Here is a 26,491-nt window from a genome sequence, read left to right as displayed (position 1 = left end):
AAAATTTTCTGTCAGTCTTTTTTAACTATTTAATATGGAGCTGGATACATTGACTTAATCCATGTAACTTTCATTCATTTTATGATCTTGGGCTTTATATGGCTTTAAAATGTCCTTTTCCCCTCTTTTGCAAACAGATAAAACCCATGAAATGATCCTCATCACACACACACACACACACACACACACACACACACACACACACATTGTTACTAATTTTACAACAGATTAACATTTGGCAAATTTCTGATTCATGAGAATGTGTTAGGGACCACCCAAGTTCATATCAATACAGTACCACCCTATTTGATTGGAAAACAGGAAAGAAAATTTTAACAATTTCCTCATCTCAGTGGAGCTTTCTGCCAAGAAAGCTTTCCAATCATAGACTCATCCTAGTAGATCCTCAATAAGTACTTATTGGAATTAATTAACTCAGAAGAGTGACTCAGGTTCAGCTCTTGGAATCTAATTTGGTAATGTGATAGAAAATCTAGTTGTTGACTACAGAAGGTAAAAGAGGCTCCACTGTATCTCTCAGAATTTCATGAACTTTTCTTAACTCCACTCCCTCCATATTTTTTTCCAAATATAAGATTCACAAATTCATAAATGTGGTGACCTTCTGAACCCAATTTAAGATTAATCTCTTTTCTATGGTTTTCTTTTAGGATGAAGATCCCAAAGCATGTATTCATGTAAGAAGAATCTTAAAAAGCATATTTAGATAATATGGATGGTTAGAGAATAATGCAAGACTTACAATGTATCCTTAGCACAAGTAAGGCTTTGCAAAGTAAGAAAAAAAAAGTCTATCCTCCTTTGACTCCATATTTTTCAAACCTATCAAACCATAAAATCATTTTTTAAAGAATCACATATTATCATCCCATGGTATCACTGTTCTATGGATGGTGTGCAGTGATTGTGAAAAGGCAGCAGTAGGGGATAAGAGAAGAGAAGAGAAGAAGAAAAAATAAGAAATTACAAAAGAAAATAAAAGCAAAATGAAGAAAAGGGAACTAGGAAGTGGCTATATCATGTTTATTCTTATAGGCCATGAAGAAGATTTGGAGATTTTAAATAAGATGAGAAACCAGTAAGGGTTCCAAGCGGGAGAGTTATGTCCATTTTACTATTTAAGAAATGAGTTCTGGCTGCTTTGTTGGAAATGGCTTGGACTTGGGGATAAGAGTAAAAGGTACAGCTAGTTGGGACATTACAAAAGAGATGATGGTTGCACTGAACATAGAGTGAACAAATTCAAGATACGTTTTTAAAACTTTGCATTCAAAGTCATTACACCATTTTAATGGTGCTGTATTTCTCTTTATTTATTAACACATGTACAGGGCTTAGAACAATGCCCAGCATGTGAAAAGTGTCAGCACATATGAGCCATTTACTATTAACATTGGCTAACTCCTCAACTCGGTGTGAACTCAGAGTCTCTGTCACCACTCCTACCCTTCCCTAACCTGGGTTAATGCCGGTATTCTGTACTCTCTTGTTGTATGTGCTTCCTTTATTATTAACACACATAATACTCTGTTTTAATTCATTTTCTGTCTTCATTCCCTGCTGTAATTGTGTTCTTTGAGGTCAAGAACAGAGTCTGGTTCATTTCTATATCCCTACTGCCTAAAGCATAGTAACTATGTATTAAATATGGACAGAAAAAAAAATAGCATACAGAACAGTATCTCAGTCAACAGCTCTATCCAGCTGATACTCTTAAGTGCATTTAAATAACCAGCGTGAATAGATGTATAAAAGAATAAAGGCAGAAGAGTTAAGAATTTTGAATCTGAGGCCAATCGCTGAGCAATAGCCAAGTAGTAATACAAAAGTCCTGGATTACGTTTTAGGAGAACTGAATTCTGATCCCTGATCCACTGCTCACGGACCATTTGATCTTGGTCAAGTCACTCCTATCTTTAATTTCCTCATCTGCTGAGGAAGCATATCAAAACTTCTGCTGCCTACTCAAGAGAGAGGCTAAAACTAAATATGACATATTTTAAATATTATTATTTCATGCAAATAATTCAGAAATACAGATTAACTTGAGTTCTCTCCCATTTCCCAATTTATTTAACCAGAATGCTGAGTATTTAAAAACCAGGCTTGTTTCATTTGCTTAATGTCAGCCCTCCCCACTGGTCAAGTTCCATGTTCTATGCTAGTTATAATAAAAAGAAGACCTACTGAACACTTATTCTAGAAAAACCTACATACCTTACATGTGCTAACTAATTTAATTGTCACAAGAATACTACCACTATCCCTCTTTTGAAGGCAAAGAGAATGAGGCACAGAAAAACCCAAGTAGTGAGTAATACATATGAACTCTGAATTCATGCGATCTGGTTTCAAAGCCCACACCTTAAATGCTACCATCTCCTGTCTCTCAGAGTAGATGATGCACCAATATGGAGGAGATGAGACATGGAAAGGAGTCCCCAGAAGCTTCCTATCTGCTCCTACCAGATGCAGCCATTTTGCAGTATGTTCAGCATTGTCTCACCAGGTATCTGCAGTAGTCCAATTTCCATCACATGATTGCTCCACACCCAAACTGGCTTCTATCTGCAGTTATAATTTCCACTTTAACTTAACCAACAGTATTCTGAATTTTAAGCAGCAAAAGGAGATTAATTTTATCCTTTTAATTTCCTATAACATCTAGTCATGACTACACTGGGTTAGCAAATGTATAAATGTGAGGGGAAATGAACGTGGTCTGGAATAAAGTAAATCCTGTAAGTGTTCATGGATCTGATATCACATTTGGGAGGAAGGGGTTGTATTGTTATTGGAAACTAGGAACAGCTTTATACGAATGCTGAGCAGGCATTATATCTCTTCTGAACTGTCACTATGACTGACATTCCCTCCATTATTCCTCAAAATCCTCTTTGAGAAAAGGTCTTACATACTGAATTGAGGTATTAGTCGAAGAACATTTATCAAGTATTTACTGTATAGAAAATCTAGCTGAGATTCTGTCCATTAATTCACTATAATGATTAAGGTGCTCCTACATGCACTAGACATTGTGTTAGGGATTGTGTATATAACAGTATATGGTGCCCCTTTCTTCTTAGAGTACACAATACAGTAGGGAACATGTACATTAAATAAGTAGTTGCATAAATACTTAATCACACCTAGGAAAAGGGCAATGCAGATACACAGAGAGCAAAGAAGGATATATGAAGCTAGTGGGCCAAGGAAAGTTTCCAGAAGAGGCAAATTGTATGTCTGTATTTCAATTTGCCAGTGGACTTAGAGAATTAAAAATACATAGTTCACAAAGGTGATAGCTTTTTTTTTTTAAGAAGAGGAAGGAGAGGCCAGGTGTGGTGGTTCATGCATGTAATTACAAAACTTTGGGAGGCTGAGGTGGGAGGCTTGCTTCAGCCCAGGACTTCAAGTCCAGCCTGGGCAACATGGTGAGACCCTGTCTCTAAAAAATAAAATAAAATAAAAAAGTTAGCCAGGCATGGTGGTGTGCACCTGTAGTCCCAGCTACTTGACAGGCTAAGGAGGAGGGATCATCTGAGTCCAAGCGACGGAGGCTGTAGGTAAGTCGTGATCATGCCATTGCACTCCAACCTGAGTGATGACAGAGTGAGAGGAGGTGAAAGGGGAGGACAGGAAGGGGAGGAGGAGGAGAAGGAGGGAGAGGAGGAGATAAGAGAAAAAAGTCAAAAAAAGAAACAACAAAAATAAAGGAAACATTACTGAGCCCTGGCAAGGCACATAGTATTGAAATAACAAGGCAGTCCATGTCCATGGCAACATGGAAATATGGGGCAGTTTGAGTCAGGACATGGAGCATTGTTTGGTCACATCAGAAGGAATCGCACAGCACAATTACCTGATCCAGCTAGGCTCAATATGTAACTGCCTGATATTATTGGGAGTTTGAAGTATGACTCATAGAGTTCCCTGATAATCAGATAAAGTTAACAAATCTAAAAAGTAAGGAAATCTGATTAAAAGCACTGATCACAAAGATATACTGGATTATCTTCCAAGATGTTGTATGAACTCCCAAAAAAGATAGACTCCAAAGTATCCTTTAAAACTCAGACAAGTCTTCCCTAAGTGAAACTTCATTTCATAATGATTCCTAGTCCTGGAGCTGTGGGTACTTATGTAGTCGAGGTAAGCTCGGTGCAAAAGAGTTTCTACCACACTACCCTAATAAAAACACCATTCTAAATTTTATAATGACTTTTAAGTACCTTAGAATGTTACACTAAATTAAGAAAAGAAAAAGCCTTATTTGTTATTATATATACATTTTTTATTATTATAAAGATGTGGGGTACAATTCAGGCTCAGGTATACAAACGTTGATTATGCAGCTACCTTTGTTGACGAGGTGTGCCCCTCCTTCCCCTAGCAGTTTCCCTCAACTGCCAATCCCATCCCCCTTCCCCTGACAGTTTCCCACTACTGCCAATCCCTTTCCTATAGTATTATAATTGTTCAAGGTCCGCTTAAGAATAAGCCTTTTTTAAGGTCTACTGAAAAGTGTGGTACCCTGTCCATCTCAAAGAGCAGGCACAGCATATTGTAACTCACATTTTATAGAAGTGAAATCAGTTTAAAATAAAAAATCTTGGAGAAACTTGCAAGAGAAATGAGATCATAAAAGGACTAATAAAAAGTTTTTATCTTTCTGAGGATAAATTATGAATTTTTAAAATATAAGTTGGTGAGCTTATCTTCATTTTCTTCATGAACATCTCTGAATCCAACTGATTGTCTGCTTACTCCCTTATCTTTTCCCCCACAGATACCACAGGATTTTCCAAAGTTCAAATCTACAAATTCTAAGAAGAATAATGCAAATAAAATGGTTTAAAACTATTTTTTTTTTTTTTTTTTTTTTAGTTGGAGTCTCACTCTGTCGCCCAGGTTGGAATGCAGTGGCAAACTCACGGCCACCCCAGCATCAACCTGCTGGGCTCCGGCGATCCTTCTGCCTCATCTTTCCAAATAACCAGAACTACAGACATGTGCTACCATGCCTGGCTTTTTATTATTATTATTATTATTATTATTATTATTATTATTATTAAGAGACAAGGTCTTGCCAAGTTGCCCAGGCTGATCTCGAACCCATTGACTCAGGCAATCCACTCACCTCAGCCTCCCAAGTACAGGGATTACAGGCTGAGCCACTGAGCCGGGCCAATGGTTTAAATTTTGAAATCACTACTTAAATGGATATTACTTGGAATTTATTGTTTTGAACATGGAGGATCTAGTAACACAAATGACATGGAATAGTGTTGGCTACAACTATTCTGTGAGGGAAATAAGAATTTCTGATAACTGTTAAACTAGATTGATATGCATTGTGGAGGTTTTCTGTTATTGTTTATCATTGCCAAGAAAAAAATTCATACAAAAAAGTTTTGAGAAATAACTAATCCCCAAAAGTAAATGGACAGAGACTGCAAGTTCCAGAAAGTGAAGGATGTCTGTCTTATTTCCAGAACTCAGGCCAAGCCCGTAGGCACAATACACATGAACTACTTGAGGAATAAATAAATAACCGCTAAGTAATATTTGACACAACGAACAAATTCCCTGGTGAATATCTACCTATTCAGATAAATTGTGCTAAGCAATTAAATGAGGAAATTTGAGCTAATGTAGAAATCTCAGAGATCCCAGGATCTTCCCCAGTGCAACATTCTGACATGGAATACAAACTAAAAAAATCAACTCAGAGTTGTTCATGCTAGGATTAACATTTTTTGCTTTTCCAGAAACTTTTTTGCCCATATAATTCCTTCATCTACTCATCTCCCCGCCCCGTTCCCCCCAAGAAATTAGGTGCTGTTTATTTTTTAGCATAAATTTAGTATATCCAGACACTAAAGACTCTCCATAATTTGGTCTCTAAACTCTGTTTGCCTCTATTGAAGGAATTTTCCAGGATGCCAATTGGTCTACTTTCTGATGTCTCAAAACACTTGGAGCTTTCCTACCTCCATACTTTATGTCACATACCAATACCTTTAGTACTCTGCAATTCATCCATTACTTTCCTGTGTGATCTTCAAGTTCTTGCTCAGTTCACAGAAGGTCTATGAAACTATTTCCATGTCGGATAGAACTGACCTCTCTTCTCGTGTCTGATACACTCACCCAACACTTAACAAATATCACCTTAGAGTGCTGATTATTTCTGATATGAAAGGAATGAACATATTATATTCAGAATCAAAGCATTTTTTAGGTCTGGCAATAACATGCAGATTAATTAGGCCAATTCTCTCATTATATAGATGAATCAATAGAAAGATTAAGTTACTGATCTAAATTAGTTACTAGAAAAGCTATAACAAGACTGTCTTCCAACCTCAGTTCAGTGAACTTCCCAAAATACCGTAAATATACTTTTTAATTTAAATTTTATTTTAAGATAGCTGAACATGCATGTTTATTGCAGCACTATCACAATAGCAAAAACATGGAACCAACCGTGCTGCCCATTGAAACTGGACTGGATAAAAAAATATGGTACGTATACGTGGTGGAATATACACAGCCATAAATAAGGACAAACATATGGGCTTTGCAGCAACTTGGATGGACTTACTCTATACTACTCAGTGATCTATCACAGAAACAAAGAACAGAGTACCACATGTTCTCACTCATAAGCAGATCCTGAACATTTACCATAATACTATAAGAAAGGGATTGGCAGTAGCAGGATACTGCTGGGGTGGTAACATCAATAAGCGTACCTGATTTCAAACCAGGCAAAGTGGGGACAAAAGGGAGGCCCAAAATTTACCTGTACGATGTCCACTTGTATACCTAAACCTGAATTATACCCCATATCTTTAAAATAAAATTAAAGAAATAATAAAATAAAACTACTCAGAAAAAATAAGTTTTATTTTAACGTTTACTAACACATTGTATGTATATAACTATATAATCTAAAAGTTGTGTGTTACAATGTCACAATTATTTAAATAGATTTAAATGTTCAACTAACTTTTGTTTAGCCTGATGATAAAATGTGCTTTTATTTAACAAATGAGAACAGCAAGGAAGGAGGGGCACAAGAGTGATGAAGAAGAGACCTCTTGGGATTAAAATTTTGCTGTAAATATTCCACAATCCAGATCATCCAAACAGAGATCTGGGAATTATCTGTTCTTTTAGAAGCCCCATCTTCTTCCAATCTTCGTGAAAGAAGGCAATTGGGATTCGTTGACAAGTTTCCCAAGCATGCTGGTTTGGTTCTTGTGAGGAAGGTTTTCATCTGTTGGACTGGAATGCCCCACTATTTCTAGGAACTCTGGAACAAAATGCTTCCTTGTGATACAACTAAAATTAGTCATTCTTGTAAGATGAAGGGAAAATTTTGCAAAGGTTTTCCCTTTAGATGATGACTCCTTTGGCAGGAAAGGTTAAGAGCCTGTGAGTGGGTTCAATTGTATGCCAACTCAGGATGCCAGATCACAGGGTCTTTTCATAAAATGTATGATGGAACATATCCCCTGGAGCTTTTAAAATGGCTCATGGATTGAGAAAGCCAAAACCTCTCTGTTGAAGAACTTCCCTAGGTCTCTCTCTTTTTATTTTTTACTTTTTAGGGGGTTTCCATTTCCATTTGTAACCTAAACAAAGTTCTTTCATCCTGTCTTTTTCCAAGGGAAGTTCTTTTTGCTGTTTGCATCATGAAGACATCCATCTTCAAGGATATCATGAGCACCTTCTGGGTTCTCCTAACTCTTGTCAAGACCATGTAGATTCTTTTACCCTAGTTCTTTATCTCCTCTAGTTGATTTCTTTAATATTATCTCTAATCAGAGAATTGCTTAATTCTCACCAAAAAATTGTCCTTTCTGTCTCTGGTGTCTTTTAGGACAGCTTCTATCTTCTGTAAACAGCCCTGTCTACTCAATTGTTTAAACTGAAATTGACTTAATATGCAGACTTAATATGCAGAAAATGTGTTGCACACAGAAACACTCCAGTTGTATCTGATCAGGAGTTTTGCCCAGTTAAGTGACAGTTTAGGAAAATATGGTCCAATAGACCCAGTTGCAGTTAGAAAAAAAACCTATACTCCAAAGAGTTATATGCCAGAAGGACACAAAGCTATAAAACAGGTTGCAACATTGTGACTGGAGAAAGAATATTTTGAGGGTTAGAATAAGAAAACTGGTTGACTTCTCTGAGCACGTAGCTTTCTTGATACCTTTCAGACTCTATCACATCAATACCATTCTAATTGTTTATACATATTTTATTTTTATTTCAGTTTTTTAAAATCTATAATAGTGGCTATCACCTGTCAACATGGGTGTATTCTGAAGAAGACTTTAAGCTTCTCCAGGGCAGATGTGGCCATTAGACTCAATAGATTTCAAAGATTCTTTCCAACCTCAAGTACCATGGGTCAATTTAACACACAGCACCCAGCAGAGTGACTTTCACATACTTTGATCAGGTAAAAAACACTTTCAGGTGATGAAAAATATCTACAGGGGAGGATATTTTGACTCACAAATTCTGATTCTAACCTTGACTGGAAATTCACAGACTTAGAATGTAGTTATTTTATAAATACTGAAATATCATTGGTTATACTGACAAATACCATAATGAGAAAACCATAACAGTATAATGTGATGAGACAGAGTAGTACTCTTTTTGTTATTTTCTACCCAACACATTTTGGAAAACTGCACTTGACCTAAAATGGATACACCTCCCCCTTGTGTGTTTACTTCATGCCCTTGCAAATCTTTCCCCATGACTCTCTTTCTGCTTAGAACCAGAATATTCTCTTCCCTGCCAAAAAGCTTCTGAAGAAAAATGTTCAGAGAGCGATCCAGTCCATACACTAAGAAATCATTTTCCAGTTTTTACATTTAAAAATAGATTACTAATCGTTTTCAGGTTTTTCTTGCTTTTACAATTGCTTAAGCATGGATTTTGCTGTCTGCACAGCTTTAAGAAGTCATCTTTCATACTACATAAACAATATGGTTTTCTTTACTTGCTTTCACTGCCAGCACATGTAACAATGATACAAGAGGCCTGGAGACCAAGGAGGCACGTGGTGCTCTGGTTTCAGTGAGAACCAACACTGCACATCATCTTGGAAGTTAGACTAAAACTGGCAGCTCCTGAACTTCTCTACAGAAAGGACTTAGGGTGAGAAGGTTTTTTGGATGTGAAGCCTAATTGATTTGCCTTGAGGCTCCATAGCAGAGTAAATACACTTGATTTTAGTTAGATTACTTAGATTGTAAATGTATGAGGGGTGACTTGAGGGGGTCACTTGTGCAGATTTATGATAGGATCAGACTCCCTCTCCCCCGAGTGCCACAGCTAACACTCTCAGAAGTACAACTACTCTAGTCAGTGTTTATTTAACAAATGAGAGTCAGGTCAAGTCCATTGCCCACCCACATTGTTCTGCAATTTCATATTTCCTTGTGAAATGACTTGGAGGTTCAAGCTGGATTCTGCCCTGGCTCTAATGCCAGACAATAATACTTCCTGCTCAAACCTCATACCAAGTGCAGAGCAGAACTGCTTTGCTGAACTGTTAGCACATGTGATAGAGAAAGAGTGATTCTGTATTTTGCTCTGATAGATGATTACTTCCTATTACCCTATCTCATTGGTGTGTCATCTTTTAGAATTTCATTGCCTTCTAAAACAATTTTTCTAATGATTTCTTAGTCATAGGAATATAAACTTTATATGGTAATTTTTTTTGCCTGATCATCTAAGAAGCTTAGCTTTTTACTGATTTCTGTTTGCTATCCATGGGCCTAGTTTTCTCTACAAATATATTTTTATTTTGACTTAGTTACACTAGAATCTGCATCTCTGTAATGGAAAGGAGTTAGTCTGCTGTGAACTGCAACTTGTTTTGATAGCTGGTAAATTTGAACTAAGTGACATTACTGTTATCAAAACAGCAATCAGCTTTTCTTGGAAGTAGAAACTGACATGGTCTTCTCCTTTTTTTCTGCCTGAGGTCGTTTCCCTTGACTACAGGCAACCCTCTCTATGTTTCACTGAAGCCTTTTCCCTTTTGAGTCTCAGAGGCCAACTATAGAAAGATCAGAGTCTTGGGCAGAGTCCTCAAAAGGAAACAGTCTAGGGCATCAAAAGACCATAAATTCAACCAGGATAGTGGTATTTGAAAACAAGATTAAGTCCTAATCTTAGAATGAAAATATCTGATTTTCAGATCCAGAACAACTTTTGAGGTTCTTTGTTTTTTAGGTAGGGTGGAGAGAAAGGGTTAGCACATATACTTTCAACATGAACCATATGGAAGAACATTAAGTTCTATTAATTTTTCAATGAACAAATGTCTGGAAAAGTATTTTAACTAAATAGGTTACTGCAAACATAACACTCAATTAAATAATTTTTTCCTATGAAAGTTTTGGCATGTCCATATACTGGATTTTTTTTGTAAGATTGTCTAAATTAGAAATCAAAATTGGGACAGAAATTAGCAGTAGTCAATCATTCTCTGATGCAAAAGTTTCCTCATTTAGTGAAAGATCCTGACATCTTACACTTAAAACACACACACACACACACACACACACACACACACACACACACACACAGAGAGAGAGAGAGAGAGAGAAAATACAGTTAGCGAATATCCCATCACTAGCAGTGCAACTGTTTAAATAATGGCATGGAATAGAGGATTAAGATGGCAAACATGAGGCAACTGGAGTGAGTTTCTCCTATGGAGAACCAAGATAAAGAATTTCCTCAGTAATCAGAGAGGAACGGATCCAACAGCATGCCCCACGAGTTTCCAAAGGAGAGATAATAACCAATTCGAGCAAAGAAGAAGGAAAAGATCCACAGCCCCCGGAGGCAGTGGGAAAGGTGAATGAAGTGATTTAGAGAGTTCTGTGCTGCTGCTGTGAACTTGGAGGGATCCTTGGGCTTCCCCAACCCCCAGGCCCTCTTGGGAAACCCCCTCCTCCACAGCTGTGCTTGGCTATGAAGTGGTACAGGAAAAACCCTAGAGCAGTGCCAGCCACCATTTCCCAGGAACTCAACCTTTGCAGGGTGGAGTGGATGCTTTGGGACCCAAGGGCAAACTCCATAGCTACAGATAGTTTATGGCTGGGCACATTGCCTAAGAACATTTGAGACTCTGAGGCCAGTTGCACCTTGACATTTTGATTGCAGATTGCCTGAGCCAAGGTGGGAGCCAGGATGCCTTGATATAGCAACCTCTCACTCCTCTTGTGAAGTCTGCTGGGCCTGCTCTGCGCAATAGAGTTACCCCAGTAGCCTGGAACTCCTTCCTAATCCCCACTGGGACAGCTAAGAGTGTGGCTTGCTCCATCTTCTTTCCACTGTACAAGCCCAGGAGGCTCAAAACAGAGAGAAAACTTGGTCAACTTCCAGAGCCCAGTCCTCAGCCTAGACTGACAGGGCTTTTACCCGGAGAAACGCTCTCCAAGGAGTAAAATACAACCACCATCATAGCTAGATTTTTTTCCACAAGAGCCACCTCCTGGCCAAAGATCAATAGTACAACCAACCATGTTGGATACAACAACTCAGTTTGGGGCGAGGCCTGATCCCAAATACCAGCTAACAATACTTTCCAAGTGATGCTGGCCACTCAAGACACTATGAGCCAGTGCAGCTAACCAGCACAGGACTGCCATAGCTGGCAATTGAGAAACTTACCACACCAAGGCTATATATAACCAAGGGAACCCTACAGTGCCTATGTCAGTCTCCTGCCAACCACAAATAAGAAAAAATTGTCTACCCAAATAAGAAGGAACCAGAAAAGTAATTCTGACAACATGGAAAAAGAAGAGTTCTCCAACACCCCGAAAAGATTATACCAACTCTTCAGCAATGAACCCTAACAAAAATGAAATTGCCAAAATTCCAGACACAGAATTCAAAAGTTTGATGATATAATTGGTCAAGGAACTTCAGGAGGAAATTGAAAACCAACATAGAGAAATTTTAAAAACTATTCAGGACATGGATGAGAAATTCTCCAAAGAGATAAACACCTTTTTTAAAAAAAGCTGAAATTTTGGAAATAAAAGAAGCATTTAGGGAAGTACAAAATGCAATGGAAAAATTTAACTGTAAACTAGAACAAACAGAAGAAAGGATCTCAGAACTTGAAGAAAAGGCTTTTGTATTAACCCAATCAGACAACAATAAAGAGAAAACAATCAAGAGAATGGAGCAAAGTCTCCAAGATGTACTGGATTATATATAACATCCAAAACTAAGAATCATAGATGTTCCTGAGGAAGTAAAGAAAGCAACAGGTTTGGAAAGCCTATTTAAAGGAATAATAGAGGAAAACTTCCCTGACCTTGCCAGAGATCTAAACATCCAGATACAAGAACCCCAAGGAACCCCTAGAAGATTCACTGCAAAAAGGACATCCCCAAGGTATATCATCATCTAACTATGCAAAGTTAATGTGAGGGAAAGAATATTAAGAGAAATGAGAAAAGTATCAAATATCTTACAATGGTAGACCACTCAGGCTAACTGCAAACTTCTCAGAAGAAACACTATAAACCAGAAGGGATTGGGGTTCCATTTTCAATCTCCTCAAACAAAATAACTGCCAGCCAAGGATTTTGTATCCTGCAAAATGAAGTTTCATAAATGAAGAAGAAATGAAGTCCTTTGCAGACAAGCAAATGCTGAGGGAATCTGTCACCACTAGACTGGCTCTACAAGAAAAATTCAAGGCCAGGCTCAGTGGCTCAGCCTGTAATCCCAGCACTTTGGGAGGCCGAGGTGAGTGATTGCCTGAGACCCTGGGGTTCAAAACCAGCCCAGGCAACTTGGCAAGACCTCGTCTCTACAATAAATTAAAAATTAACCAAGTGTGGTAGTGCACACCTGTAGTTCCGGCAACTTGGAAGATGAGGTGGAAATATCACATGAGCTTAGCAAGTTGACACTGGGGTGGCTGTTAGCATGCCACTGTACTCCAGCCTGTGTGATGGAGTGAGACACCAACTCAAAAAAAGAAAAGAAAGAAAGAAAGATTCAAAGGAGTCCTAAATACTGAAACAAAAGGTTGAAATATACCAGTAGAAAAATGCTGAAAATTATAAAGTCCACAGGTTTTATGGAACACCAACATAATAGAGGAAATTAAGAAACAAAGCAACCACATAATCTGTATAAGGAGTAGAACAGTGCCTTACATATCATTATTAACTTTGAATGTAATGGTCTCAAAGCCCTACTAAAAAGATATAAACTGGCAAAATGGATAAGAAAACATAATCCAAATATCTGCTGCTTTCAGGATACACACCTAACTCATAAAAACTCCTATAGACTCAAGGTGAAGGGGTAGGGAAAAATATTCCACACAAACAGAAACCAAGAATGAACAGGAGTAGCCACTCTCTTATCAGATAAAATAGACTTTAAATTATCAACAGTAGGCTGGGCTCGGTGGCTCAGCCTGTAATCCCATGCTTTGGGAGGCCAAGGTGAGTGAATTGCCTTAAATTTAAATTTTTAAATTTGTAAATTTGTAAAATTTAAAATTTAAAATTTTTTACTTATGAAACCAAACAAAAACATGAAAGTTAAACCATTTTCTCCTGAATAATACTTGGGTCAATAATGAAATCAAGATGGAAATTTTAAAATATTTTGAAACAAATGACAACAATGAAACAAGTTATCAAAACCTTTGGGACACAGCCAAAGCTATGCTAAGAGAAAAATTTATAACACTTAAAGCCTATTTTAATGACTAAACGATCACACATCAACAGCCTAACATCAATCCTCAAGGAACTAGAAGAACACGAACAAACCAAACCCGAAGCTAGCAGAAGAAAAGAAATAACGAAGATCAGAGCAAAATTAAATGAAATTTAAATTTAAAAAATACAAAGGATCAATGAAATTAAAAAGTTCATTCTTTGAAAAGACAAACAAAATTGATAGACCACTAGCTAGATGAATTAAGAAACTAAGAGAGAAGATGCAAATTAGCTCAATCAGAAATGGAAAAGGAGGCATTACGACTGATAGGCCAGAAATTCAAAAGATTATTCAAGACTATCATTAACACCTTTATGCAAACAAATTAGACAATCTAGAGGAAATGGATAAATTCTTGGAAACATACAACCTCCCCAACCTTGAATCAGGAAGAAATAGAAACCCTGAACAGAATGATAACAAGTAGTGAGATTGAAACAATAATTAGAAGTCTCCCAATAACAAAAAAAAAATGGAGAAAAACACATTACTCCCTCAGAACTGGAACAAGGCAAGGATGCCCACTACTATTCAAATGGATGTTCTAGCCGAGGAATTAGGCAAAACAAAGAAATAAAGGGCATCCAAATTGGAAAAGAAGAATAAAACAATATCTGTATGCTGATGATATTATCTTATACCTAGAGAGCCCTAAAGACTCCTCCAAAAGACTCCTGAACTTGATCAATGAATTCAGTAAAGTTTCAGGATACAAAATCAGCACACAAAAATCAGTGGCACTGCTATACACCAAGAGTGACCAAACTGAGAATCAAATGAATAACTCAATTCCATTTACAACAGCAGCCAAAAAGCTAAAATACCAGGAATATATTTGACCAAGGAGATGGACAATCTTTACAAGGAGAACTACAAAACTCTGATGAAAGAAATTGCAGAGGACACAGATAAATGGAGAAAAGTCCCATGCTCATGGATTGGAAGAATCAACAATATCAAAATGACCATATTACTCAAAGTACTCTACAGACTCAATGCAATCCCTATCAAACTACCAACATCATTTTTCACAGAATCAGAAAAAGCAATCCAAAAATACATATGGAACCAAAAAAAAAAGAGGCAGAATAGTTAAAGCAATCCTGAGCAAAAAGAATAAAACTGGAAGCATTACCTTACCTGACTTCAAATTATACTACAAGGCTGTAGTTACAACAACAGCATGGTACTGGTACAAGAGTAGACACATCAACTAATGGCACAGAATAGAGATTTCAAAAATAAACCCAAAAACCTACAACCAATTTACCTTTGAAAAAGCAGACAAAAACATGCACTGGTGAAAAGACAACCTATTCAACAAATGGTGCTGGGAAAATTGGATAGCTACAGGCAGAAAAAAATGAAACTTGATCCCTATCTCTCCCCATATACAAAAATTAACTCAAGATGGATTAAAGACATTTTTAAATGTCAGACCTGAAACCATAAAAATCCTAGGAGAAAACCTGAGAAAAACTCTTATGGATATTGGCCTAGGCAAAGAATTTCTGGTGAAAACCCCAAAAGCAAATGCAACTAAAACAAAAATAAATAAGTGGCAATTAATTAAACTAAAAAACTTCTGCACAGCAAAATAAATAATCAACAGAGTAAATAGGCAATCTACAGAGTGGGAGAAGATGTTTACAAACAGTACATCTGACAAAGGACTCATATCCAGAATCTACAAAGAACTAAAACAAATTAGCAAGAAAAAAACAAATACTCTCATTTAAAAAGTGGGCAAACAACATGAACAGACATCTCTCAAAAGAAGATATACAAATGACCAACAAACATATGAAAAAATGCTCAGCATCATCAGGGATATGCAAATTAAAATTATAATGGCATACAACCTCACTCACACAAGTCAGAATGACTATTATTAAAAAATTTTTTTAAAAATAGATGCTGATGTGAATGTGAAGAAAAGGGAACATTTATACACTGTTGGTGGGCATGTAAATTAGTATAACCTTTATGGAAAGTGGTATGGAGATTACTCAAAGAACTAAAGGAAGATCTACCATTTGATCCAGCAATCTCACTACTAGGTATCTATCCTAAGAAACAGAGGTTACTATGTAACAAAGACACCTGTACCCGCATGCTCACTGTAGCACAATTCACAATTGCAAAGATGTGGAATCAACCTAAATGCCTATCAACAGATCAGTGGGTAATAAAAATGTTTTATATATATATATATACACCAATATATACCATAAATACTACATAGCCATAAAAAAGAATGAAATTACGTCCTTTGCAGCAACATGGTTGAGCTGGAGATCAACATCCTAGGTAAACTTACTCAGAAGCAGAAAACCAGATACTGCATGTTCCCATATGTGGAAGCTAAATGGTTACAAGACACTGGGAAGACTAATGGGGGAGGAGGGAGGAGTACTAGGGTTCAGAAACTACCTACGGGGCACAATGTTCACGGTCTGGGGAACGGGTCACCTGAGACCCAATCTCCATCACTACATAATATGTCCACGTAATGGATACGCATGTGCACCCCCAAATCTATTTTTTTTTATTTTCCAGTTGGAGTCTCGCTCTGCCACCCAGGCTGGAGTGCAGTGGCATCCTCATTGCCACCCCAGCATTGACCTGCTGGGCTCAGGTGATCCTTTGGACTGTGCCTTCTAAGTAGCGAGAACTACAGGCGCATGCTCCCACGTCCAGCGAATTTTTTTATTTATTGTTGAGATGAGGCCTTGCCAAGTTGCCCAGACTGTTCTCGAACCTGTGGACTCAGGCAATCGGCAATTCCCTCACCTCGGCCTCCCAAAGTGCTTGAATTACAGGCTTGAGCCACCACACCCAGCAAATCTAAAATTTTTAAAAATCATTTTTTAAAAATGGTGTGGGCCTGTGCTTTAGAACACAATGATATTATTCACAGTCAACTTCTTGACACATGTTAACAACCTAATCACCCTGCCCTGTTTATTCTAACCACTGAAAGCTTAACTTGGCATATTGGCAAGATGTATGTATCTCCTATGTCCTCTGAAGCTCCTCCAAAATTGGATTAAATAAATAAAAAGTGTACAAGTCAAAAAGACAAAGTATACAGGATACCTCAGTGGATGAAACATTTCAACCAAATTTTGGAAGATGAAAAGTACACAAGAGAGAGTATTGAGGTAGCTGAGTGAGAGAGCTATAATACTATGGGTAGTTATCTGCACTTTGGGATACCCAAGAGAATCAGGCTGACTCACCCTGCAGAAATTCCAAGAGGCTTGAGGGTACCAGATTTGGTAGAAGAAGAAAGGGGTGAGGGTCAAGGATGAGAACAGTAGAAATGGAAATCTATGTGTAGAAAACAAATTGTTCAGATTTCATAAAACCAGATAACTACCACCCTCTTCACACCTCCCGATAGATCAGTTTTATTCTCTGTACATAATGCTTGGAAAGACTCCAACTATCCTTGGAACACCAAGGACTTCAGTGAGGCAAGAGGCATAAGACTATCGTGTGTCCCTGGGTCACTTCCTCAAGATCCACTGCCCCAAGGGGAGCAACCAAGCATTGATCACAAACCAAAGCTCATTGCCAAGAAATAAAAAAAAAACATGTTTGTCTCTATAAGATTTTTTTGGTGGGAAAAGGACCTCTGCTTTGCAGTAAGTTCCACACATTGGTGATACCCCAGACAGAAAGAATTTTTAGATAATTTAAATAATAACAAATATCTACTCCTTGGGTGCTTATTACCAATATTCTCCCTTCCTTCTATTCTTATCTTTCCCTCAAAAAGAGTAACTACCACATTTAATTCAAACGTTCCTCTTACATCCCAAAATATACCTACTCTTCCTCAAAAGTAAGCAATTTATAGTCTGATAAATTGTTGCATTGTCTTAATCAGGTGGCACTGGTTGGAGTGTCTTACCCCATTGGAAACACGTATTTGTATTCCTAAGGGAGTTTAACCCTTGGTTATCTGGAAGGCATAAAGTTGTATTAGCCATCTATCAGCTTTTACTAGATACATGATCGTATGAGAAAATATCACTAGATTTCCATCCACACTTCTCCCAGATCCCACAGTATTGCAGAAATTCTATTTATCCTTAATGAACAAGATCAGTTACTCTAGACCACTCCCATCCCACACTATTTCAGAAATTCTGTTCATCCTTAATGAACAGATCGATCACTCTAGACCACTCCTGGTTTTGTGTGTGTGTGTGTGTGTGTGTGTGTGTGTGTGTGTGTGTGTGTGTGTGTGTAGTGATAAGCAATAAGAGACTTGGAAAACAACAGCAGAAAGTAGCTGAAATATCAGTGTTCCTATCATGAAGAGGGCATGGATCACAATTCCACTTATAACCTGGTTGCCCTAAACCCTACTGTTACCAGGGAAATAGAGTTATCCTTTGGATACCCAGGAATTATTATTAGCTTAGAGGCAGCATCCAATAGGTTATGAAAACTTTAGGCATTTCCTACTTCGTAGTGCATAATTATTTGGTAAAGGACCACAGGTTTCTTTTTAGAAGTCTAAAATAAAAATTCACAGCTGTCATTGTTATATGTTGGGGTCTGAAAATTAAGTTGGCGAGCTTGCCATCCTTTGCTTATTTTGGCAGCATTGTACAAATAACTGTATTGAAAAATCCTCCCTACTCACCTGGTCTGGCCTCCAATGACTTTTTTCTTTACCTGAAGTAAAAGGAGATGTTGAAAGGAAGACATTTGATGGCATTCAGAACACCAAGGATAATACGATGACAGTTCTGGTAGTCATTCCAGAAGAAGAGTTCCAAAATTGCTTTGACAGGTGGAGTAGGCACAGGCATTGATGCATAGATTGCCAAGGAGAGTACTTCAAAGATGACCATAATGATATTCAGCAATGAGGTATGTAGCACTTTTTCTAAGATGAGTTTGTAAACTTAATTGTCGGACCTCGTACATTGTTGGTGGGATTGTAAACTAGTTCAACCTCTATGGGAAACAGTATGGAGATTTCTCAAAGAACTGAAAACAGAATTACCATTTGACCCAGCAATTCAACTACTAGGAATCTACCCAGTGGAAAAGAAATCAATATACTAAAAAGGTATATGTACTTATATGTTCATTGCAGTACTAGTCACAATAACAAGATTTGATTAAATACTCTTTGTGGTTACTGCTATCCTAGGATCTTTCTACCTCACTGATATCAAGAAACTTGCTTCAACTGCAATGTCTCCTTCCAATACCCAAAACATTGCAGAACTTTTCAGAGAACTTGACACCCCTCTCATCAATATATTTATCAAGGCCCTGATGAAGAGAATATCTTCTGGACTCTCTGAGCAAACGTGGTTAGTATAGGTGAATAGATCACAATCAATTTATTCCAGCAATTCTATCACTCATAACCTTTGGATTCTTTCCTGATAATTATGCCAAGGAATTTTTGGCATCTCAACTAACATAGGTCACATTTTAATCCAAAGTTTAGCCATTTAGTCAAGAAAACACTTAGACTGAATTGATTATTAAATTCAACCTGATGTAGTGTTGATTATTAAATTTAACCTGATGCAGTGTTCCTTTCTTGACATCTCAGAATATTTTCTCACACATATCACCCAAATTTTTGTTAAAAGAATTTTCCAGTTCTTTTCATATCTTTGGGGTGAAATCTTCTCCTCTTGGTCTTCACTTTGAATCCAGTCTCCATTTATTCTAGTAATAAGTTTGTGGACACTGATGTACAGGCAAGTCTTTGCTTCCCTTGCAATAAATTTTTTTTCCAAAAAAAGTGACTTCATTGTCTTCAAATTAGGAGTGAAACAGCCTCATCAGACATAAATGATGGACTAGCTATAGCTGGTGAGGGAGGCCAGTGTGAGGTAAGACTCAAAGTTTATCAAGTTCTTTGTATCTTTTGATATCATTCAATCTGTACTATTCATATTTTTATCCCTTCTTAATCAAAATCTACTTTCATATGGGAGACCTGGCATTTCTATGAACTCAAATAAATATATTTAACAGCCTGCATTTCCAAATGTTGCATTTGATTTTTAACACTGCAGCAGCAACAGAAAAATTATTCTAGCAGAATGATAGACAGTTTCTAAGTTTTATTCCTTGAGCCCAAAATTTTAAACTTTGACCTGTTCCTTCTCTATCTTTACTTATTTCCATCAGAAGCAAACACTCTTCCCTGCATTCTTGAAATTGTATGACTTACTTCTGTTCTAGTGTTATATCAGTGTGATGACTCAAAGATTTGCCTTTAATGAATATTTCCTTAATGGTAACCACTGACAGTAATTAGTTGTCTTATCATTGCCAGACATTCACTGGGCATTAACTAGATTTTTCACTGTCTCCAATCCTGGTTTAACGAGAGATAAGATTATCATCTCCCTGAAGTTCTGAGAACAGACTCACTTCCTGGTGTCAATTGACATAAAAGTTAAATTCTAGGTTGTAATAAATGCATAAAATGGACTGTGACTAACTGATTTCAAAATCAAATTAATTGGAAGACTATTAGTACTTCACACAATCAATGGGAATGCTGGAGAATCTGACTTAAAAAATGGCAAGAAGGAAGAAGGACATGACAGTCAATGAAAGAGCCAAGGTCACAATCCAGGAACAGCCTGGTCAGAATGTCACCTTTGGTACACCCCCACTGGATGTCCTCTGTGGGACCACTGCATCTATTTTGACTGAGTCTAGGTCACATGTCCAAGCCCTGGCTGCCCAAGTGTATTGAGAAAGAATATACTGTTTGGTTTTCAAGTCCCACACAATAAAGGATTTTCTCCAAATGGAAATGGTGCTTGAATGATGTCTAGCAAAAATAACCAGTATTTATTACATTTTTTAAAATGCTCTGATAGTTGTCTATTGAATAACAAGTTTAAAAACTGATAATAAAACTATTTGATACTTATACATTGCATGCATCACTTTGAGTTTTAAGTATTTTTTTTAAATACCCCAAATTAGAAGTTTACAAAAGTTTCTAAATATTTATCAATTTCTCATTCAACAAAGTTTCAAATTTCATCCATTTCAGGCAATGGCTACTATTTTCTTTACCCTCTAAGCAACTGTGTCTTATTCTCTTATGTAGTAAGTTTGAAACAAGCAAAGATTCAGGGGGAAAAAATGCCCATATTCCATATCTGTGTGGTGTCATAAAAACAAATCCCTTATTACATTTTGTTATATTTATGTGTGTTTGTCTATCTTTCCTCTAGTCTAGATATTTAGCTCCACCTATGAAAGGAGTATTTCATAAGGATATCTACAGCTAGCAAAGAGCAGGCAATCAATACATATTTGCTGAATTAAAATAATTAATAACTTTGGAATTTAGTTGGGTAGAACATATTACTAGAGAGAATATAGTCATGGGATGGATACAAATATAGTTTTAAAAAACTGAAAATAAGTCCATTTTAATATCAAGGATTGTACATAAAATACAATCAACTGTGTCAGAAATGGGAGCCCTCCATCACAAGGCTAATGGCCTATAAGTGTAGATTGCCCAGAGCAGATCATCAATACCAAAAGCAGAAACTTTAAGTTGGGCATGGTGGCTCACGCCCATAATCCCAACATTGTGGGAGGCCAAGTCAGAAGGATTGCTTAAGCCTAGAGCAACATAGTAAGACTCCATTTCTACAAAAAATTAGCTGGGTATTGTGGCACGCACCTGTAGTTGCAGCTATTTGGGACTGAGGCAGAAAGATTGCCTGAGCTCAGAAGGTAGAGGTTACGGTGAGCTGTGATCACACCACTGTACTCCAGCCTGCATGACAGAGTGAGACCCAGATTCCAAAAAAAAAAAAAAGCTGAAAGTTTTAAAATCAAAAAGTCAGCCCGATTTTGTAAAATAAAAGTGATTTAATTTTTTCTCATCTATAAGAGATTAAAATCATTTGTGATATATCTAGTATTGTTAATAAGTTAATTTCACCTGTTTCTTGTTACCCTTTCAATGTGGCCATCAGAAAATTTAAAATTACATATATAGCTCACATTATATTTCTGTGAGACATCACTGCTTTAGAGCCCTGAATATGGTGTTTCACACAGTAGATGATTTCCAAAATAAACTACTCCAATGAAAGAATGCTTATTATCTTTATTTATAAACATCCTCAATATCTGTAGCCTCATACTGTTCTGATCAAACAAGTTTCCCTGTTGTAGATGCATTGTTATTTATGTAGTACTCATGCAGACATACACAGCACATGCTCATAAATTAACCCCTCCATCACTACCTATTTACATGCATGTAATAATTTAACATATTTGTAAAGATTAGCACTTTAAGCTCTAGTTATATAGATATTATCTGCCACTTAACAGATCTTTTAAAATAATTTTATTTATCTCTATATATTTCCATTTTCTCATCTGTAATATGGGTAAAGTGATTTTATTTTCATCATTGGGTTGTTAGAAGAATTAATTGAGAGCATTCTCAGCACAGTGACTAGAGAGGGGTAAGCACTTAATAAATTTTAGCTATTATAACTAACCAAAGACCAAACACAATATTCTAATATTTAATTCTATTGCTCTAATTACGAGTTGTTTCAAAACAAAAACATTTAGAGAAAAAGTATACAATAATGTTATTTCAGGAGTAAAACACAGGAAGGTTGCATTGCTCTTGGTCAAACAGCTTGTCAGTCTGTTTTCTGATACCATGTTCCATTCCTTTGTCACCACAGTATAACGTCTTTTTTTTTTTTTTTTTTTGAGTCGGAGTCTCACTCTGTCACCCAGACTGGAGTGCAGTGGCCACTCCCGGCCACCACAGCCTCGCCTGCTGGGCTCCGGCAATCCTTCCTCCTCAGCCTTCCGATTAGCCAAATTGCAGGCATACACTACCACGCCCGGCTGACTTTTTGATTTATTGTAGAGATGAGGTCTCACGCCCAGGCGGGTCTCAAACCCGCGGGCTCAGGCAATCCACTCACCTCAGCCGCCCAAAGGCGCAGGATTACAGGCTGAGCCACCTAACGTCATTTTTTTATAGGTAAAATCTACTCTCTCTCACTTAAGAAAACTTTACCCATTTGAACCGAAGTCTTTCTCATGTTTCCAAGATATATTTTAATTTTCTTATACCATGTCTTCCCTAGAACAAATCATACCCTGAATCATAATACTTTTTGAACTTTCTGGATGTCTTGGCAGCCTCCTGGGGTCATACAACCTTGACAGTGTTGGCAAAGGAATTGGAAGCATTCATTTATAATAAGGACAGAAAAATGCCTTACAAAATCAAAGTTACTAAGACAGAAGTATTATCTGAACTTTTTAACACCTTAGGCAGGCATGTTATAAAACAACATTAAAGAGTAGAAACAACTTTCAAATTATGCTTTCTCTTTGAAATGTAAATTGGAAAAAAAACTCTGAGAAACTTATGTCAAGAGGGAAATTGTTTTAAGAAATGGCCCAGGAAAATGTACCAAATAAATATATAGATATAAATGGACTCTAGTAGTTGTGTTTCAGTGTATTTGATGAGCAAATAATTTCTGTGTTTTGGAAGTTATGCCATAGACTCAAAAGCTTTATTCACATTTCTACCTCCTCACTGTCTTGCTCACCAATAACATTCTCTTTACTCCCACTGATATTAACCCAGTTTTAGAAACCTGCCATTTCTTCCATGGAAGCAATTGAAATGTTCAATTCAAAATATTTTTCTCAAATGTCCATTTTACTAATGGTTCAATGCTGGTCCTATGAGAGATATAGATAAGAATACATGGCTACTGCTTTAGAGGAGTTCACAGACTACAGCAAGATATAAATGGAATCAACAATTGATGACATAAATCGAGTTGTGATTGAGCCTAAAATAAAGCTATAACTAAAAAGTTAGGGGAGAAAGAATGATTATTCTGATTGGGGAGATCAGGAAAACTTCACAGGTTTGAACTGGGCCTTAACTAACAGCCTACAAACTGGTTTCACTTATCAGCATTTATCGCCTCACCAAATTATCTAATATATTACTAACTTTTTTTGAGTCTCACTATATCACCCTGACTGGAGTGCAATGGCACACTCATGGCCACCCCAGTGTTGACCTGTTGGGCTCAGGTGATCCTTCTGCCTCAGCCTTCCAAGTAGCTGGAACTGCAGGTGTGTGCTACCATACCTGGTGAATTTTTTGATATATTGTAGAGACGAGGTCTCACCAAGTTGCCCAGGCTGGTCTCAGGTGATCCTTCTGCCTCAGCCTTCCAAGTAGCTGGAACTGCAGGTGTGTGCTACCATACCTGGTGAATTTTTTGATATATTGTAGAGACGAGGTCTCACCAAGTTGCCCAGGCTGGTCTCGAACTCTTGGGCTCAGGCAATCCTCTCACCTTGGCCTCCCAGTGTGCTGGGATTACAGGCTTGCACCGCCATGCCCAGCCCAGAAATAACTTTCTAAAACAAAAATCAATATATGTCACTTCATCGTCTCATACTTTTCTATAGCTTTCTTCAGCATACATCAAAAAACTAAGAAGAAATTGCTCAGCATGGAATTGGGTTTCCACCTACCATGTTGGCCTCATCTAGGATTCAACATGGCTGACAGTTTCCAGCTGCATCCATCACTGGGAATTGCCCCTAGCCACAGGAAACTGCCTTCCCTAAGGATATAATCTTTTCAGACAACAGCTTTCTGCAAATAACTAACTGAAGCAAAAATATAAAGGCCTGGCCAAAGTAACTCAATTCACAGCACCTGTGAAAGGTCTTCCTGGTTCCTGGGCTTCTGAGGATCAACTAAGTCCTCAAAGTACCTGTGTCACAAGTCAGTTTCTCTCTCTTTCTCTGCTTCTTTAAAAGTATTATCCTATCAGTCTTCTGCATCAACTTTCCATCTCAGAATCTGGCTTCAGGGAACTCCATTTAAGACAAGCTGCAAAGAACTATGATTATACCCAAAACACATCATGGACCATAGGCTCTCGAGTCAGACTACCTGTCCACAACTCCTTTCTCAATTAGTCTATTCAGAATTGTTTCTTTCTGTGTGTGTCCTTTATTTCAGCGTTTGTTTATACTGCTTACATTACTGTGAGTTGTTAATATATCTGCCTTTCCTATTTTAAATTTCTGACTGTCTCAACCAAATAATACTTAGTAGAGTATACGGTACTTGATTTCTCAACAAAAATTTGGGGCTCAGTGGATAAATATTACACATAGCTTTAAGCAGATGTGTAAAACTGCTTAAAGGCAACTTTTTTTAACTTTTAAATTTTTTATTTTAAAGATGTGGGGTACAATTCAGGGTTAGGTATGCAAATATTCATTATGCAGATACCCTTGTTGATGAGGTGTGCCCCCCTTCCAAAAACAGATTCCAGCTACTACCAATCCCACTCCCCACCCCCCGAACCAGCTCAGTTTCCCGCTACTGTCAATCTTTTTCTTATAGTATTACAATAGTTGTTCAAGGCCTGCAAATGAGTGAAAACGTGATACTCAGTTCTTTGTTTCTGTGAAAGATCACTTAGTATTATAGACTCTAAGTTCATCCAGGTTGCTGCAAAGTTCATGATTTTGTTCTTCTTTATGGCTGCATAATATTCCATTGTGTACAAGTACCACTTTTTTTAATCCTGTACTCTTTTGATGGGCAGCATGGTTGGTTCTATGTTCTTGCTATTGTGAACAATGCTGCAATAAACATATGTGTGCAGGTATCTTTTTTATAGAGTGATTTGAGTTCTTCCAGGCATATTCTCAGTAGGAGGATTGCAGGGTCAAATGAAAGGTTGATTTTTAGAACTTCAAGGAATCGCCACACTGTTTTCCACAGAGGCTATATTAGTTTACATTCCCACCAACAGTGTAGAAGTGTTCCCTTTTCGCCACATCCTCTCCAGCATCTGTTATTTTTTTTGAGTTATTGATGATGGCCATTCTGACTGGAGTTAGATGGTATATCAGTGTAGTTTTAATGTGCATTTCTTTGATGACTAGTGAGGCTGAACATTTTTTCATGTATCTGTTGGCTGCTCATATGTCTTCTTTTGAGAACTGTCTATTCATATCTTTTGCCCACTTTGTAATGGGGCTATTTGTTTTTTTCTTTTCAGCATGTTTGAGTTCCTTGTAGATCCTAGATGTTAGGCCTTTGTCAGACATGGAGTTGGCAAATATTTTTCCCCAGTCTGTGGGTTGTCTTCCTGCTCTCTTGATGGTTTCTTTGGCTTTGCAGAAGCCTGTCAGTTTGATGAGGTCCCATTTGTGTATCTTCTCTCTTCTGGCACAGGCACTTGGGGTTTTGATCAGGAATTTTTTGCCAGTTCCAACTTCCATAAGGGTGTCTCCTGCACCTTCTAAGGTTCTTATAGTTTGAGGTTTTACGTTTGGGTCTCTGATCCATTTAGAATTTATTTTTGTGTATGGGGATAGATAGGGTTCTGGTTTTAGTCTTCTGCATGTGGTCAGCTTTTGGGAGCCAGCCATGGAGGCCCACTAAGCATTAGGGATCAGGAAGGGCCGTTGACCCTGAGACCAATAGGATGCATTCAGGAGCTATTGACCCCATTTACTCCCCCTTTCTACTCAGCACTAACCAGATTAAGCTCCTGTGAGCTCAAAACATAAAAACTCTGAGACCGGGATGAACAAA

Source organism: Carlito syrichta, unplaced genomic scaffold (genome assembly GCF_000164805.1).
Source record: "Carlito syrichta isolate Samal-C Ts95f unplaced genomic scaffold, Tarsius_syrichta-2.0.1 Scaffold303649, whole genome shotgun sequence".
NCBI lineage: Eukaryota > Metazoa > Chordata > Mammalia > Primates > Tarsiidae > Carlito > Carlito syrichta.
Note: the sequence above shows the minus strand (reverse complement) of the source record.